Source organism: Ascaphus truei, chromosome 7 (assembly GCF_040206685.1).
Source record: "Ascaphus truei isolate aAscTru1 chromosome 7, aAscTru1.hap1, whole genome shotgun sequence".
Classification (NCBI taxonomy): domain Eukaryota; kingdom Metazoa; phylum Chordata; class Amphibia; order Anura; family Ascaphidae; genus Ascaphus; species Ascaphus truei.
The window spans coordinates 9494397-9508133 of record NC_134489.1 but is presented as its reverse complement, the minus strand read 5'-3'; the positions used below and the strand labels follow the sequence as shown (position 1 = coordinate 9508133).

The 13737-nt window shown below is 43.0% G+C and overlaps 1 protein-coding gene across 2 annotated transcripts in view; it reads left to right on the top strand.

The window, feature by feature from the left end:
• Window positions 1–13737, top strand: part of PRX (periaxin) — a 50979-nt gene that overhangs the window by 2882 nt on the left and 34360 nt on the right. Inside the window, exon 1 of one of the 2 annotated variants that reach the window (XM_075606961.1) lies at window positions 9717–9914. The exons of the other annotated variant lie outside the window; for it this stretch is intronic. The gene's annotated coding sequence lies outside the window, so the exon portion shown is untranslated. Of the gene's footprint in view, window positions 1–9716; window positions 9915–13737 lie in introns of those variants that run through there. 2 annotated transcript variants of the gene reach the window in all.

Below are 13737 nucleotides of genomic sequence, written 5' to 3'. Positions count from 1 at the left end.
ACAATGCAACGCCGCGTCATATGACACCGCGTCATGTGATGCCATGGCGACATGACGTCATGCCGCTGGAGCCAAGGTAAGGGGGGGTACAGAAGGGGACAACTGGCAGGGGGGCGCAGGAGAAACAAATTGTGCTCCCCTGTGATAGACGTTAGTAGTCGCACTGTTTTGTTGTTTTTTTCCCCCTCCCAGTTTATTTGTAAAGCGCCAGCATATTCCGCAGCGCAGTACAATGTGGGTACAGAGATTTGATAATCAGAGTTACATACAAATTCAAATAAGTAAAAGCATGCACCAACAGATCCAAAGAGGTAATAAGGGCCTTGGGCCTAAGAGCTTGGATTTTAACAAATAAGGGTTCAGAAAGAAAAAGGGGCAGAGGTACAAGAATAAAAGGTTAGGGGGGAGAAAGGGACATCACCTTTCCAATACAAAGACTACACTTTAGGTTACTGGTTTACATGGTGGACTGGGTGCATTTTGAGCATATCTATCTGCATCCAGGGATTCCATATTTTCTCAAATGTTTTTGCAGTATGTTTACAAGAAGGCTGACAATCTTTCAATAAACATGACCATCTATTTTGTGGGTTATAATAATCACTGGGGGGGTTCACTAGATTTTTCGAGCAGCTGTTAGAGCGCATCTGGCTGCAGGTAAAATAACTTTTTGTTGTGATGGATCTATTTTCTCAATTGGCCAAAATAATCACAACCGGGTCAAAGGGGATTGTGATTTCCAAAATCGATTTAGGTGATTTCTGATACATTTTTTCAGAATTAAGGCAAACCCACCAAATATGTGCCAGATTGCCAATTTGCACACATCCTCTCCAGCATAAATCAGGAGCTCCTGGATACATTTGGCTCAATCTCTTAGCTGTTGGGTACCAAAATAGAATTTTGTAAATATTCTCTTTGGTTGTGGTACAGACCGATGTCTTGGAGACGTTACCGCAAATATCATTCCTTTCCTTAGCTGAAATTTCAGTTTTTAGATCTTCTTACCAATTTAGCATATGAGTGGTCAAGAGCGGTGTCTATTGGAATCAGTTCCCGGTGAAGAGGGGAAATTAAACCTTTGTGGTAATGTCAGCAGAGATTTTGATATTCTGGGTTTACCATTAACTAATAGAGCGCCTATGTATGTGACTCATATCTTTCCAAAGATTATATGTTTTTGGAGTTTATTTTATTAGGATGAGTGATAAATTGAAATCTAGCCTTTGCCTTGGACCATATACACAAAGTAAATTCTATAATTGGGGATATATACTTCAGTTTAACTTGCCAGAGTAGCTGTGGGAGAGAAGTTGGTTTAGAATGAGTTGATTCTTTATCCACCCAGCAACAATGGCCCTTGTACGGGTGCCATAGAACGGTTTATTTTATATCAGTAGCAAAATAATATTTTTTGATATCTGGTGTCGCCAATCTACCACCTGTTTTCGGGGCTAGAAGAACTGATTTTGCTATTTTGGGCTTTTTTACCAAATAAATTGGAAACATTTAATTTGGAGATCTTTAAGTCTGTAAATGTTACGGCTAATGATAAAGTAACCTGGGGAGAATATTCATCTTGAGGGAACATATTCATCCCAGCCACGAGATTTAATAGTTATTCCATGGTGACAAATCTATTTTGATTTGTGAGAATAAATTGGGGACATTATTTTTGTACCGGGGTTGATAATAATTGGTCAAATAAGTCCCTACATATTTGAGGTGTGTTTCTCTCCATTTAAAATTGAAGTTTAGTTCGAGTAATTTTACCTCATGTTTTGGGATTATCAAATTTATAGCAGCTATCCTGCTTTGTATTTTATTTTTTTGAGTTATAGGATTGAAGCAGGGGGTCTCCGCAGCTGAACTTCGTTAATTTCAGCTACGGGGCTCCCTGTTTCCCGAGATGCTGACCTCAATAGGGGGTGCCGGTATCTCTCTGCAGGTTCAAATGTTTCAGTCACCCGGGCCAAAAAGGATGCCCCAAGGGATGACGTCACTGCTTCCTATTGGTTCATGTGACGCGGGATCTTTAAATCCGCCATTTCGATAACCCCACCAAGCCCGATCGGAGCTGCTGCCTGAACCTAGTTACAGAGATACTGAAAGGATTTGTGTGACTGTCCCTTTAAGAACGAGTACAAAAATCTCCTGTTTTGTAGCTGCTTTCTTCACATTTTTACACTTGGACGTTACTTTCTTATCTGCACCTGGACTTGGCAGCAAAAGTGTTGTTCACGGTATTTTTCTGCAGACGTCCTTGGCTTACCTCCTCCTTTGACCAATCAACTAAGAGTAACAACACATATGGCCGCACATTACTATTACAAGATGTCGATTCTAACCTATTAGACACTAGCATGCATCACAGATGTATTACTTTATCCAATCCAATTGTATCAGTTTCTATGCTACGTCCCTGTAAGAGGGTAATATATAATTTTATCATTTCTTTGTTATGTCATGTGAGCATATTTTTAGGTATGGCTCGCATCTACTAATTAGTAAAACCAGCTGAAGAATTACTCCATTGCTTGTGTGTCAAATTATTCCTATATATCTTTTAACTTTTAACAATACCTTTACCCCCTAAGGAGGTAAGTATCTCAGAAAGCAGAGGGTAACCGGAGCTGAAATTAACACAGGTCAGCTCCGGAGACCCCCCGCTTCAATCCTATAACTGACAAAAAATGTAAAAGGAAAGGAGGATTGCTGCTTTAAACCTTCTGACTTGTCTGTGTTTATTTTATAACCAGAATAAATCCCAAACTCTGATAATGTAGCATGTAAATTTAGAAGTGAAGTAAATGGGTTGGAGAGTGTTAAAATAATATAATTTGCAGAGAGCGACAGTTTGTATGTCTCTTTACCGAGTGAGATACTCCTAATATCTGGATTACTACTGATAGCACAAACTAATAGTTCTATTGATAAAGCGAATAAGAGTGGGAGTAAAGGGCAGCCCCTTCAAGTACCGTTGGTGATTTTATTATGTTGTTACCTCTTTGTCCTGACAAATGTAGAGAGGCAATCGGGTCTCTTTATAATACGTGTACTCCTGTTAACCAAGGACCTTTGAATCCAAAGAATTCCAGTCATCTGCTAAGAAAAAGTCAGCTTATTCGGTCAAATGCTTTATCAGCATCTAGACTTGGTAAAATAGCTTTAGTTTTTATAGAATTTCTGTGTTCACACTCTTTAAAGGCGGTACTTTTCCTCAAAAATATACATTTTTGGTTCAGAACCCCCAATCTCATTGACTTCTGTCCTTTGCGGGACACAAGTTGCCTGCCCACCTGCAGATGGTTATCTCATTGTTACATAGTAGATGAGGTTGGAAACAGACACGTACATTGAGTTGCACCTATGTTACATTTAGACGATAGATACTTATCCTATATTTGTATTGACAGTATTTTTGATCTAGAGAAGGCAAACAAAAAAATCCCAGTGAAACAAATGACGGGAATCAGATTTCTCCCTATATTACCATCCTTCCCATGTTTACTTATTTGCTATGTCCCTGTATACCTTCACTTTCTAAAAATATGTCCAACCTTTTTATGAAGATATCTATTGTACCTGACATCACAGTCTCCAGGGGTAATGAATTCCACATTGTAACTGCCCTGTTGCTGGTGAAATCTCCTTACCACCAACCTTAATGGATGACCCTGTGTTATTTTTACTGCCCTTGGGACTAATAGTTATTTTGAAAGCTCCTTGTATTGACCCTTAATATATTTGGATATAGTTATCCCCTCTTAGATGGCTCTTTTCTAATGTAAACAAATCTAATTTAGCTAGCTTCTCCACATATGTCAGATTTTCCATCCCCTTTATTCATTTGGTGTCTCTTGTCTGTACGTCTTCCAGTTCTATAATGTTTTTTTTATGGAATGGTGCCCAAAATTATTAAAGGTGTGGTCTTACTAATGCTTTATACAGTGGCAAAATTATGCTTTCTTCCCTTCCATCCATACCCATTTAATACAAGATACTGTAAGAAGATCTTATATGCCTTTGCAGCTACTGCCTGACATTGGGCACTGCTGCTAAATTTGCTGTCTACAAGCACTCCAAATTCTCCATCAAGGATAAACCTAATTTTGCCACATTTAATTTGTAAGTAGCCTATTGATTCGTGTTCGCATATTCCGCAGCGCAGTACAATGTGGGTACAGAGATTTGATAATTAGAGTTACATACAAATTCAAATAAGGAAAAGCATGCACCAACAGATCCAAAGAGGTAATAAGGGCCTTGGGCCTGAGAGCTTGGATTTTAACAAATAAGTGTTCAGAAAGAAAAAGGGGCAGAGGTACAAGAATAAAAGGTTAGGGGGGAGAAAGGGACATCACCTTTCTAATACAAAGACTACACTTTAGGTTACTGGATTACATGGTGGACTGGGTGCATTTTGAGCATATCTATCTGTGCATCCAGGGATTCCATATTTTCTCAAATGTTTTTGCAGTATGTTTACATAAAGGCTGACAATCTTTCAATAAACATGACCATCTATTTTGTGGGTTATAATAATCACTGGGGGGGTTGACTAGATTTTTCGAGCAGCTGCTAGAGCGCATCTGGCTGCAGGTAAAATAACTTTTTGTTGTGATGGATCTATTTTCTCAATTGGCCAAAATAATCACAACCGGGTCAAAGGGGATTGTGATTTCCAAAATCGATTTAGGTGATTTCTGATACATTTTTTCAGAATTAAGGCAAACCCACCAAATATGTGCCAGATTGCCAATTTGCACGCATCCTCTCCAGCATAAATCAGGAGCTCCTGGATACATTTGGCTCAATCTCTTAGCTGTTGGGTACCAAAATAGAATTTTGTAAATATTCTCTTTGGTTGTGGTACAGACCGATGTCTTGGAGACGTTACCGCAAATATCATTCCTTTCCTTAGCTGAAATTTCAGTTTTTAGATCTTCTTACGAATTTAGCATATGAGTGGTCAAGAGGGGTGTCTATTGGAATCAGTTCCTGGTGAAGAGGGGAAATTAAACCTTTGTGGTAATGTCAGCAGAGATTTTGATATTCTGGGTTTACCATTAACTAAATGCATAACCTTACAGTTATTGTTAAGTGTATGTATTACTTATTATATATTGCGGTGCACTTGTCCTCAGGTGGCTAAAAGTTGATATATTCACTTATCTTCTAGCTCACTTAAATAAACAGCATACAGTGTACGGTACGGCTCATATCATCATTATACAGTACATTACAGTATTTCCATTTAAGTGGACTGAAAATGTACAGTCCCAGCATTATCATACTGTGCAATATGTTTGCACAAGGTTAATAGACTGTTTCATATAGTGCAGAATGTTCCTTTTAAGGGGTGGAAGTTTATAGACTTAAGACAAATATACATTGCAGCATTAAAATTAAGTTGTGGATAGTACGTGCTATAAACTGCCCCCTGTTGGGCTGTGATCCTGGGAAACATGTGAATATATGAGGCACATGTAGAGAGTATACAAACCCAGAGGAAATCGGCCCTCATTCCAGATGCAGATAAGACGGCAGGAAGACGCTGCTTATTCTTTGATAGGGGAGACAGTTTACATAGTGACTTGGAGACAAAAGAAGCCATAAGCTCCATTAGTCCTATCCTTCCACCACACACACAAACTCCAGCTTCCTGCCTAACACACATCACTATTTATTTAACTTTTTCCTGCCTGGCCTTGCGTTCTTTGGTAGTTTGGTTTCCATCAATGTGTTCAGTATGAGAGGCTAGGTGAAAAGTAGTTTACAATTAAGTTATAATGTAAATGGATAGATCATGTTGTGGTGACTTAATGTCATTTTTTCCCCTCAAAATCTTAATTGCGTCTTAAAGGACGCAGGGACAGATGATATTGCGGATTCCTATTGACGGCCGTAACGTTATTGGTAACCTGACGCCATTTTGTTTCCCCTGGAGTGCGGCTGCACCTTCCCTAGTAAGAATCTCGGGAGCCTGGAGGTCCCTGGAGCTGTAATTAACATCGTTCAACGAGGGGGGGGGGAGTTATTTTTGTATTATTATGTAGCCCCCTTTCCCCTAAGGGAAATACGCGGGCAACTACGCGTGTTGCTGTACCTGTATGCTCACAGGAGGCCTAAGCCTCCGCTTCTGGGAGCGTGGGGTGAGCTCTTATCTCCATGAGGGATCCCAGCTTGGGCGGGATAACCCCTCACAGGAACCAATACAACCACAGTAAGCAATAACACAACACAATGTATATAACTGGTCTTTACTGTAAGTATACTACACATATAAAAAACACACTACTACGTAACACAGTATAGTGCAGTGACCCCAACACTTAGTGGTTCCCCCATAGTACTGAGGGTGCCGTGGCACCAATAATCCCTGGTATCCCTCCCAGCAATCCCACCCAAATGGGACATAGTGGTACCCCTGTAAATGTTGGTGCACGTTGGGTAACTGCCTGGGTACTCCAGTACCGAGGTGCAGTTTGCGGAGGTGTGTTGGAGTAGGTCTCTCTCTCTCCTAAGGGTCCCGCTCCTCGTGGGGTGAGCTCCAGGCGGAGTGTCTCACCCAAGTGTTCTGGAATTCTGAGGCCTGTTGCGGGGCATCGCGTGGCCATCCACAATAATAATAATAGAGTCCCTATCTGGGGCCTTTCCTGCAACACGGATCTCACGTGGCTCAGGGCCTGACTGGGGCCTCCGGGGCAAAGTTTAGGCCTAGTCCAGGAATCACTGCTCCCCGGACACTACCTTCTCCTTTCACTCCTCCGTCAGGACTGGCTCGTGGACTTTCCGCCCGCGGAGGATATCCTGTCCCTCCTGCTGCCAGAATCCCATTGGCTGTGACAGTCCCATGTGGTCTTCCCTCCCACCTGAGGATTATGGGACATGTAGTCCCGCTGCTGCATATGCAGAGCCATTCTAAAATGGCCGCCGCACTCTTGACACTGCGCATGCGCGCCTCACTGCACTGCCCATGCGCACCTAACTACAATGGCCACCCCCACATTCCCGATCATGCGGAGCTCTGGCCAAACAGCAGAGCAGATCCCACCACCGTAGGGCTGGGCAGGGGACTCGGCTACATCTATATATAAAACGAATAGGAGAAACTGCTCCTTTAGACTGTAATAGTGCACGTGAGGAAAAAAACAGTGAGGTTTCAAAATCTCTATAATATGGGCTCTGTGTATTACAGGTGGAATTTAGGTACAAACGCGCACTGAATAATAACTGATCTAGAATGTGTCCATTGCGCCATTTTCCGGTATGTCTGCTTTGGTCTGCGATGAGAGAAGTGATTCCTATAGTAAGTGGGGGGAGCTCGGGCCGAGTTACATTTGCATGTTATCGCAGGTGTATGCAGGGCCGCCAACACAAATCATGGGGCCTGGGACAAATGGAAGGAGCAGCCCCCCCCCCCCCAACCCATAGCGCACCTACCATGAAAAAATTTTTTTAGCGCAAAACTTTTACTTAACCACCCAATACAAATAAAAAATACACCCCCAATACAAATAAAAAATATACCCCCAATACAAATAAAAATCAGACTTACCTTGTGGATGGGGGGCCGGTGGCTGCAACTGGAGGGGGGTGCCGGTGGCTGCAACTGGAGGGGGCGCCGGTGGCTGCAACTGGAGGTGGGCGCCGGTGGCTGCAACTGGAGGGGGGCGCCGGTGGCTGCTACTGGGGGGGGGGTGCCGGTGGCTGCAACTGGAGGGGGGCGCCGGTGGCTGCTACTGGAGGGGGGGGGGGGGGTGCCGGTGGCTGCAACTGGAGGGGGGCGCCGGTGGCTGCAACTGGAGGGGGGCGCTGGTGGCTGCAACTGGAGGGAGGCGCCGGTGGCTGCTACTGGGGGTGGCACCAGTGGCTGCTACTGGGGGGCGCCGGTAGCTGCTACTGGGGGGGGGGGTGCCAGTGGCTGCAACTGGGGAGGGGTGCGCCGGTGGCTGCAGGATGGCTGGGAGGGGAACGGCGGCTAGGGTTGCCAGGTGGCTTGTCCAAAAATACTGGACACAATGCTAAAATATGCGAGACCCTCCCAATACATATAAAAAGTACCCGACACCACCAATACATATAAAAAAATACCCCAACCCCCCCATTACACATATAAAATACCCCAGCCCCCCAATACATATATAAATTATCCTGACTCCCCCAATACATATATAAAATACCCCGACCCCCCCAATACAAAAATACACCGACCCCCCAATACAAAAATACCCCGACCCCCCCAATACATATATAAAACACCCAGAACCCCAATATATATATAAAACACCCGACCCCCCAATACATATAAAAAATACCCCAACCCCCCCAATACATATAACATGTGACAGTGCTGCGGGGGCAGCTTGGCGGCACTGCGGGGGCGCGGCGCCTAGCGGGGGTGGAGGAGTGCCACGGTGGTGACTGCTGCGGGGGCGGGAGCACCCTGATGGCACTGCGTGGGCCTGGCGGCGCTCGGGGGGGGGGGGGGGGCGGCCACAGGAGGGGTGGCGTGGCCACGGGGGGGGGGAGGAGGGTGACGGTGCTTTGCGATGCTGCGGGGGCCCGGCAGCAAGAACCTGTTCCACGAGGCTGCTCCCGCACGCGCCAGGCCTCCCTCACGTTGGCGCGCCGGAAGCTTACCCAGCTGCTGGCTTCCGGCGCTGCCAATAGGGAGACCCGGAACAGAGTTTTTTTTTTAAATTAACTGGCGAACTGGCTCATACGGCCGGGCCCCCCTGACACACGGGGCCCGGGACGCCAGTGCCCTTTGTCCCCCCCGTCTTGGCGGGCCTGGGTGTATGTATGAATGTGGCAAAGAAGGGTGGGTAGCCGTGTTGGTCCTTTCTTACCTGGTGAAGGACCCCGAGAGGTTGGGAAGCTTGTAACATACTGTATCAACTACTTGTTGGCCCAATAAAAGGTAACATGCCCCGTACTCCCGCTCCCTCCTGTGCTAATATCAAGAAATGTGAGACTTGCGTTCCTTTTCGTAACTTTTTTTGGCGTTGGTTTCCTTTCTCGCCTTAAACGCGGCGGAAGTAGTGTTTTTGGCGCACTATAGTAGCGCAGCTGTGTATCCACACAACGCAGATTCTTATTAATCCTCATAATAAGGCGCCAAATTCATAAATACTAATAATACATATGGTGTGAAACACAGTAACAAAATGATCATGTTTTTAAAGCAAATGCGTAAACGCACGCCTATTTCTTGATACATGGACCCCTATAATTCCACCTCTGAAAATCTCCTATGTTTGTCCACTAGAAATCATCCTAAACTATAACATTATCACACTTCTATAGCACCAATAGAGACACCGCAACCTTGAACTATTGAAAATGAATATTATTAGCGTTTATTTATATTACATGGCGCAGCGCGAGGGGCAAGAATTCTAAAATAACAGTATAACATACACTAAAATAACAGTATAACATACACTAATATTACACGGACACAAATTGGTACAATAGGCAGATAATGACATTTAAAGGTATTACTGTACCAATAGGTTGTAAGCCCTGTGGGGAAGAGATTTCTTCCTCCCGCCTTTGGTGCTGTATAAAAATAAATAAATATATAGTTACATAGCCATAGCATTGTTGATGGGGGAATCCTCTCAATGATGTCACCAGGCTGCAGCCAATCACAGAGCAGCCTAAGCCCTTTGGAAGCTGTCAGTGCTGTTCCCAGATAATGTGCCTCTGCCTCCTTGCATTCAGTCTCAGACACCCAGGGCTGACAGCGCTCACTGGGCCGATCCTTCCTTCTACAGCGGCTGCTGCTGCGGGAGCAGCTAGCAGGGGCTCTAACCTTGGGGGGAGAAAGGAGGCTATTCATGTCCTAAAGATACACACAGCTGCCTGAGGAGAAAAGAATCGCAGCACTTGTGACTGGGACTTGGGTAAGCTGGCATTAATTATGCACAAAACTTGTTCTGTTTTGGGGAATAATATGATATATTTTGGCACTATATAATTATTTCATATACTCACGTGGATAGTGTGTGTGTGTGTGTGTATATATATATATATATATATTTCAACAATAGTAGTAATAACCAGGTCTACAGCAAACACAAAGCAAAATGAGTTCCTATCCAGAAGTGCTTACTGTCTGAATAATTATTACCTGATGTCCGAATGTAGGAGAAACAGTATATATGGAAGTTGAATTAATTAACATATACAGGGAATCTGTCTTCTTGCAACGGAAAGATCTGCATCGCCAGTGCTATTGCTCCAATTTTACAGCGGGCACTTAAATACTATAGATTTTTTGTAAGTAGACAGATTTTTGTTGTTGTAAGGACTTAATAAGCCCAGCTCCCAGATAAATAATGTCAGAGGAAATTGCTCTTCTGTGTCTTCTGCATCCTGCACTATAATTTTGGGTACCTTACATGCTCTTCTGTGTCTTCTGCATCCTGCACTATAATTGTGGGTACCTTACATGCTCTTCTGTCGTCTGCATCCTGCACTATAATTTTGGGTACCTATCATTGTAAAACAAAACAAAAAAAATGAAATATATATATATATATATATACACAATTCAATTGTACAATGTATAGAGTTAGATAGAGAGTCGAGCTGTAGTTTTAGGGTTTGCACATGATCTATGGTGACAGATTTTTTTACAAGCTTCTGCTGTCTTACATGTCTGTTTCTTGGCACTTACTATCTGGACAGCTTAGCAGTTAAGTTAACCAGCAGCCCACCCTGCCCTGGGTGAGCAGGCCACTTTAGCAATCCCTGTTCAAGGATGTGAAAATGTGTTGCGGGTTGTGGTACATTTTAATGGCTCATCGTGAAAGTCCGTCATGTTTTGTACACAGACCTTCCAAATCTTGCCAAGTCCCTTCTTCAGATGTGCGGTAGCATTATCTTCAGATGTATTTGTGTACAGTACACCTGAAAAGAGACTTGTGAGGTCTCTTAAGCTCAAGTCCAATAAAAAGAATCAGATATAAATCTTCACTTCGGGACCCATGCGTTTAATTTGTATTTAGCACTACAGGCGGTCCTCAGTTATCCAGCGGAACCCGTTCTGGAGGTAGCGTTGGATAGTGACACCGCTGTAAAGTGAGTCCCATGTTAATCAGTGGCGGTGAGAGTTGGATAACGCATTCAGGCGTCGGAAAACAGCCCATAGGGTGGCATTGTAAAGCGTTGGATATGCCATCCGTTGTAAAGTGACACGTTGGATAACGAGGACTACCTGTACTTGTATGTGCATACACGAGTCGAGTTTTGCCCTGGGGACATCTTTCCTGTTAAACTAGAGTAAACAGCTGATGAAGCGCTTTACCGGTTTCCTTTTATTCCTACCCATATTTTCTATAAGGGAAGGAGCACTCAGAAAGTAGTTTGTGTCTCAGGCAACATTCACAATGGTTGTTGCAGGAGCTAGCTGCTTTCAGGGTGATAATGAAGACATTGACGACCAGGGGTGCCCAACTCCAGTCCTTAAGGTCCACCAACAGTTCAGGTTTTAAGGATATCCCTGCTTCAGCACGTGGCTTAATCAGTGGCTCAGTCAACGACTGCACCACCTGTGCTGAAGCAGGAATATCCTTAAAACCTGACCTGTTGGTGGCCCTTCAGGACTGGAGTTGACCACTCCTAGTATAGATGTTTAACAACTCCTTTTTAATGAGGCATAGCATCATTTTGAAAATAAATACACATTTGCATTAAACTCAGATACCAAAATAATATTAGCTGGCTTAAAGTGTTTTTAAGTAGAATCAAGGACTGGCTTAACTTCTTAATATTGTCAAACGAGGGAGTACAGCGTTATTGGTGTTTGTTTTATCAGTTGTTTACAAACAAGTAAATGGTAATATTTAGGCCATAGTTTCACTTTGCGCTTGTATTGTATTTTCAGCACATCACGTGGATCCCACAAGACGGTTTCAGTTGATGTGACTGCAGAAATAATACCTGCATTTATTTGATCAGATGTTTCAAAGTTGGGTCTTCTAGATCAGGGGTTCTCAACACCAGTCCTCAAGAGCCCACAACAGGTCAGGTTTTCAGGGTATTCCTGCTTCAGCACAGGTGGCCCAATCAATGGCTCAGTCTTTGACTGAGCCACCTGTGCTGGAACAGGGATATCCTGAAAACCTGACCTGTTAGGGGGGGGGAGGGGGGTGTCTTGAGAACTGGAGTTCAAAACCTCTGTTCTAGATGTCCAACTGTTGCACTCTAACATAGTCTGAAAGTATATCAACTTCCGATTTCCAATCATGTTCAAACGCAAAGGGAATTTGTATCCAAATGATTAAATCATGAGCATCGGCACTAAGCAGAGGCACAACAGCCGCTTTACCTTGGTTGCTTTGCCTGGTTGCTTTCTATATAGCTTGTCCTTGTGTATCTCACTTATACAATAGGGCGCTTCATTACGTTCCTCCTTAGCTTGCTGCAGTTCTAGTTGTTATTAATGAGGTAGCTGTGAGTATGGAAAGTTCAGAGCTGAGATCTTCATTGTTCTTCTTCTTTAACTTAGGTCAAGCTCAGAAACTATGGCTAGTCAGAGAAGCTGATGGGATACATACATACTGTATATTAATTAATATATCAATATAAAATGCCTGAGTATGTATGTATGTGTATATATATGTATGTGTATATATATATATATATATATATATATATAAAAGTATACATTACCGCATAGCAGCAAAAAGGGAGACAGCACTCAGGTGAATGAAAATAAATGTATTAAATACAGCACATAACTCCAACGTTTCGATCCCACAGGGGGCACCCTGAGGAAGATCCCCCTGTGGGATCGAAACGTTGGAGTTATGTGCTGTATTTAATACATTTATTTTCATTCACCTGAGTGCTGTCTCCCTTTTTGCTGCTATGCGGTAATGTATACTTTTATTATTTATATGGGACATGCACCTATTCATTATTGAATTTCTATTGGAGTGCCAGTGATTTTTTATCACATATATATATATATATATATATATATATATAATCACCCGCATATAAACATACATTTATTTCAGGCCTCACATGCATTATATGCATAAATATGTATGTAAATATGTATGTGTGACGACTAATCAGTGCCGTGTTTTTCGTTATAGCCTTGCTTGGTTCCAGCACTGTCACATTATATAATGTAATTCTGTCATGAAGATTTAATATTTTTGGGTGGTTTGTATTATTGTTGGGTAATGTGATGCTAGAAGGTTCTTCACGTCAGTGTTTCAATATAATTTTTACCCATCTTCCGGCTGCACAAGTTGTGTAAATAAATCTCTGAAAATGGATGAAAGAACAAACTCATATTAGAAGGAATGGAACTTTTTATTCTTTCATAGACCTTGTGTTTTTTGCCCTACTTTTGCAATCAAGAGACCTTGACATAGAGTTCCCATAGTAACAGTTAAACGTAAATCACAAGTGTACTAGCAGGCTGCAGAGAGTGCAGTTAGTGCTATGTATAGGATACTCTAATCCTCTCTCTCCCTATCATGCATATCTGTCTCTCACTCTGGCCCCACCCGAGTTTGACATGCACAGCTATCAATCCCCATTTCTCTGTGGAGCACACTTTATTCTTTTCTGACAAACACAGCAATCTCTCTTTGCTGTGTCTATGACATACACAACGTTATCACTTTGACATTCACAATTAGCTCTTTTTCTCCACTACTGACACACACAGCACTGTGTCGTCCTCAGTCTGTTCTTTTGGGCGGT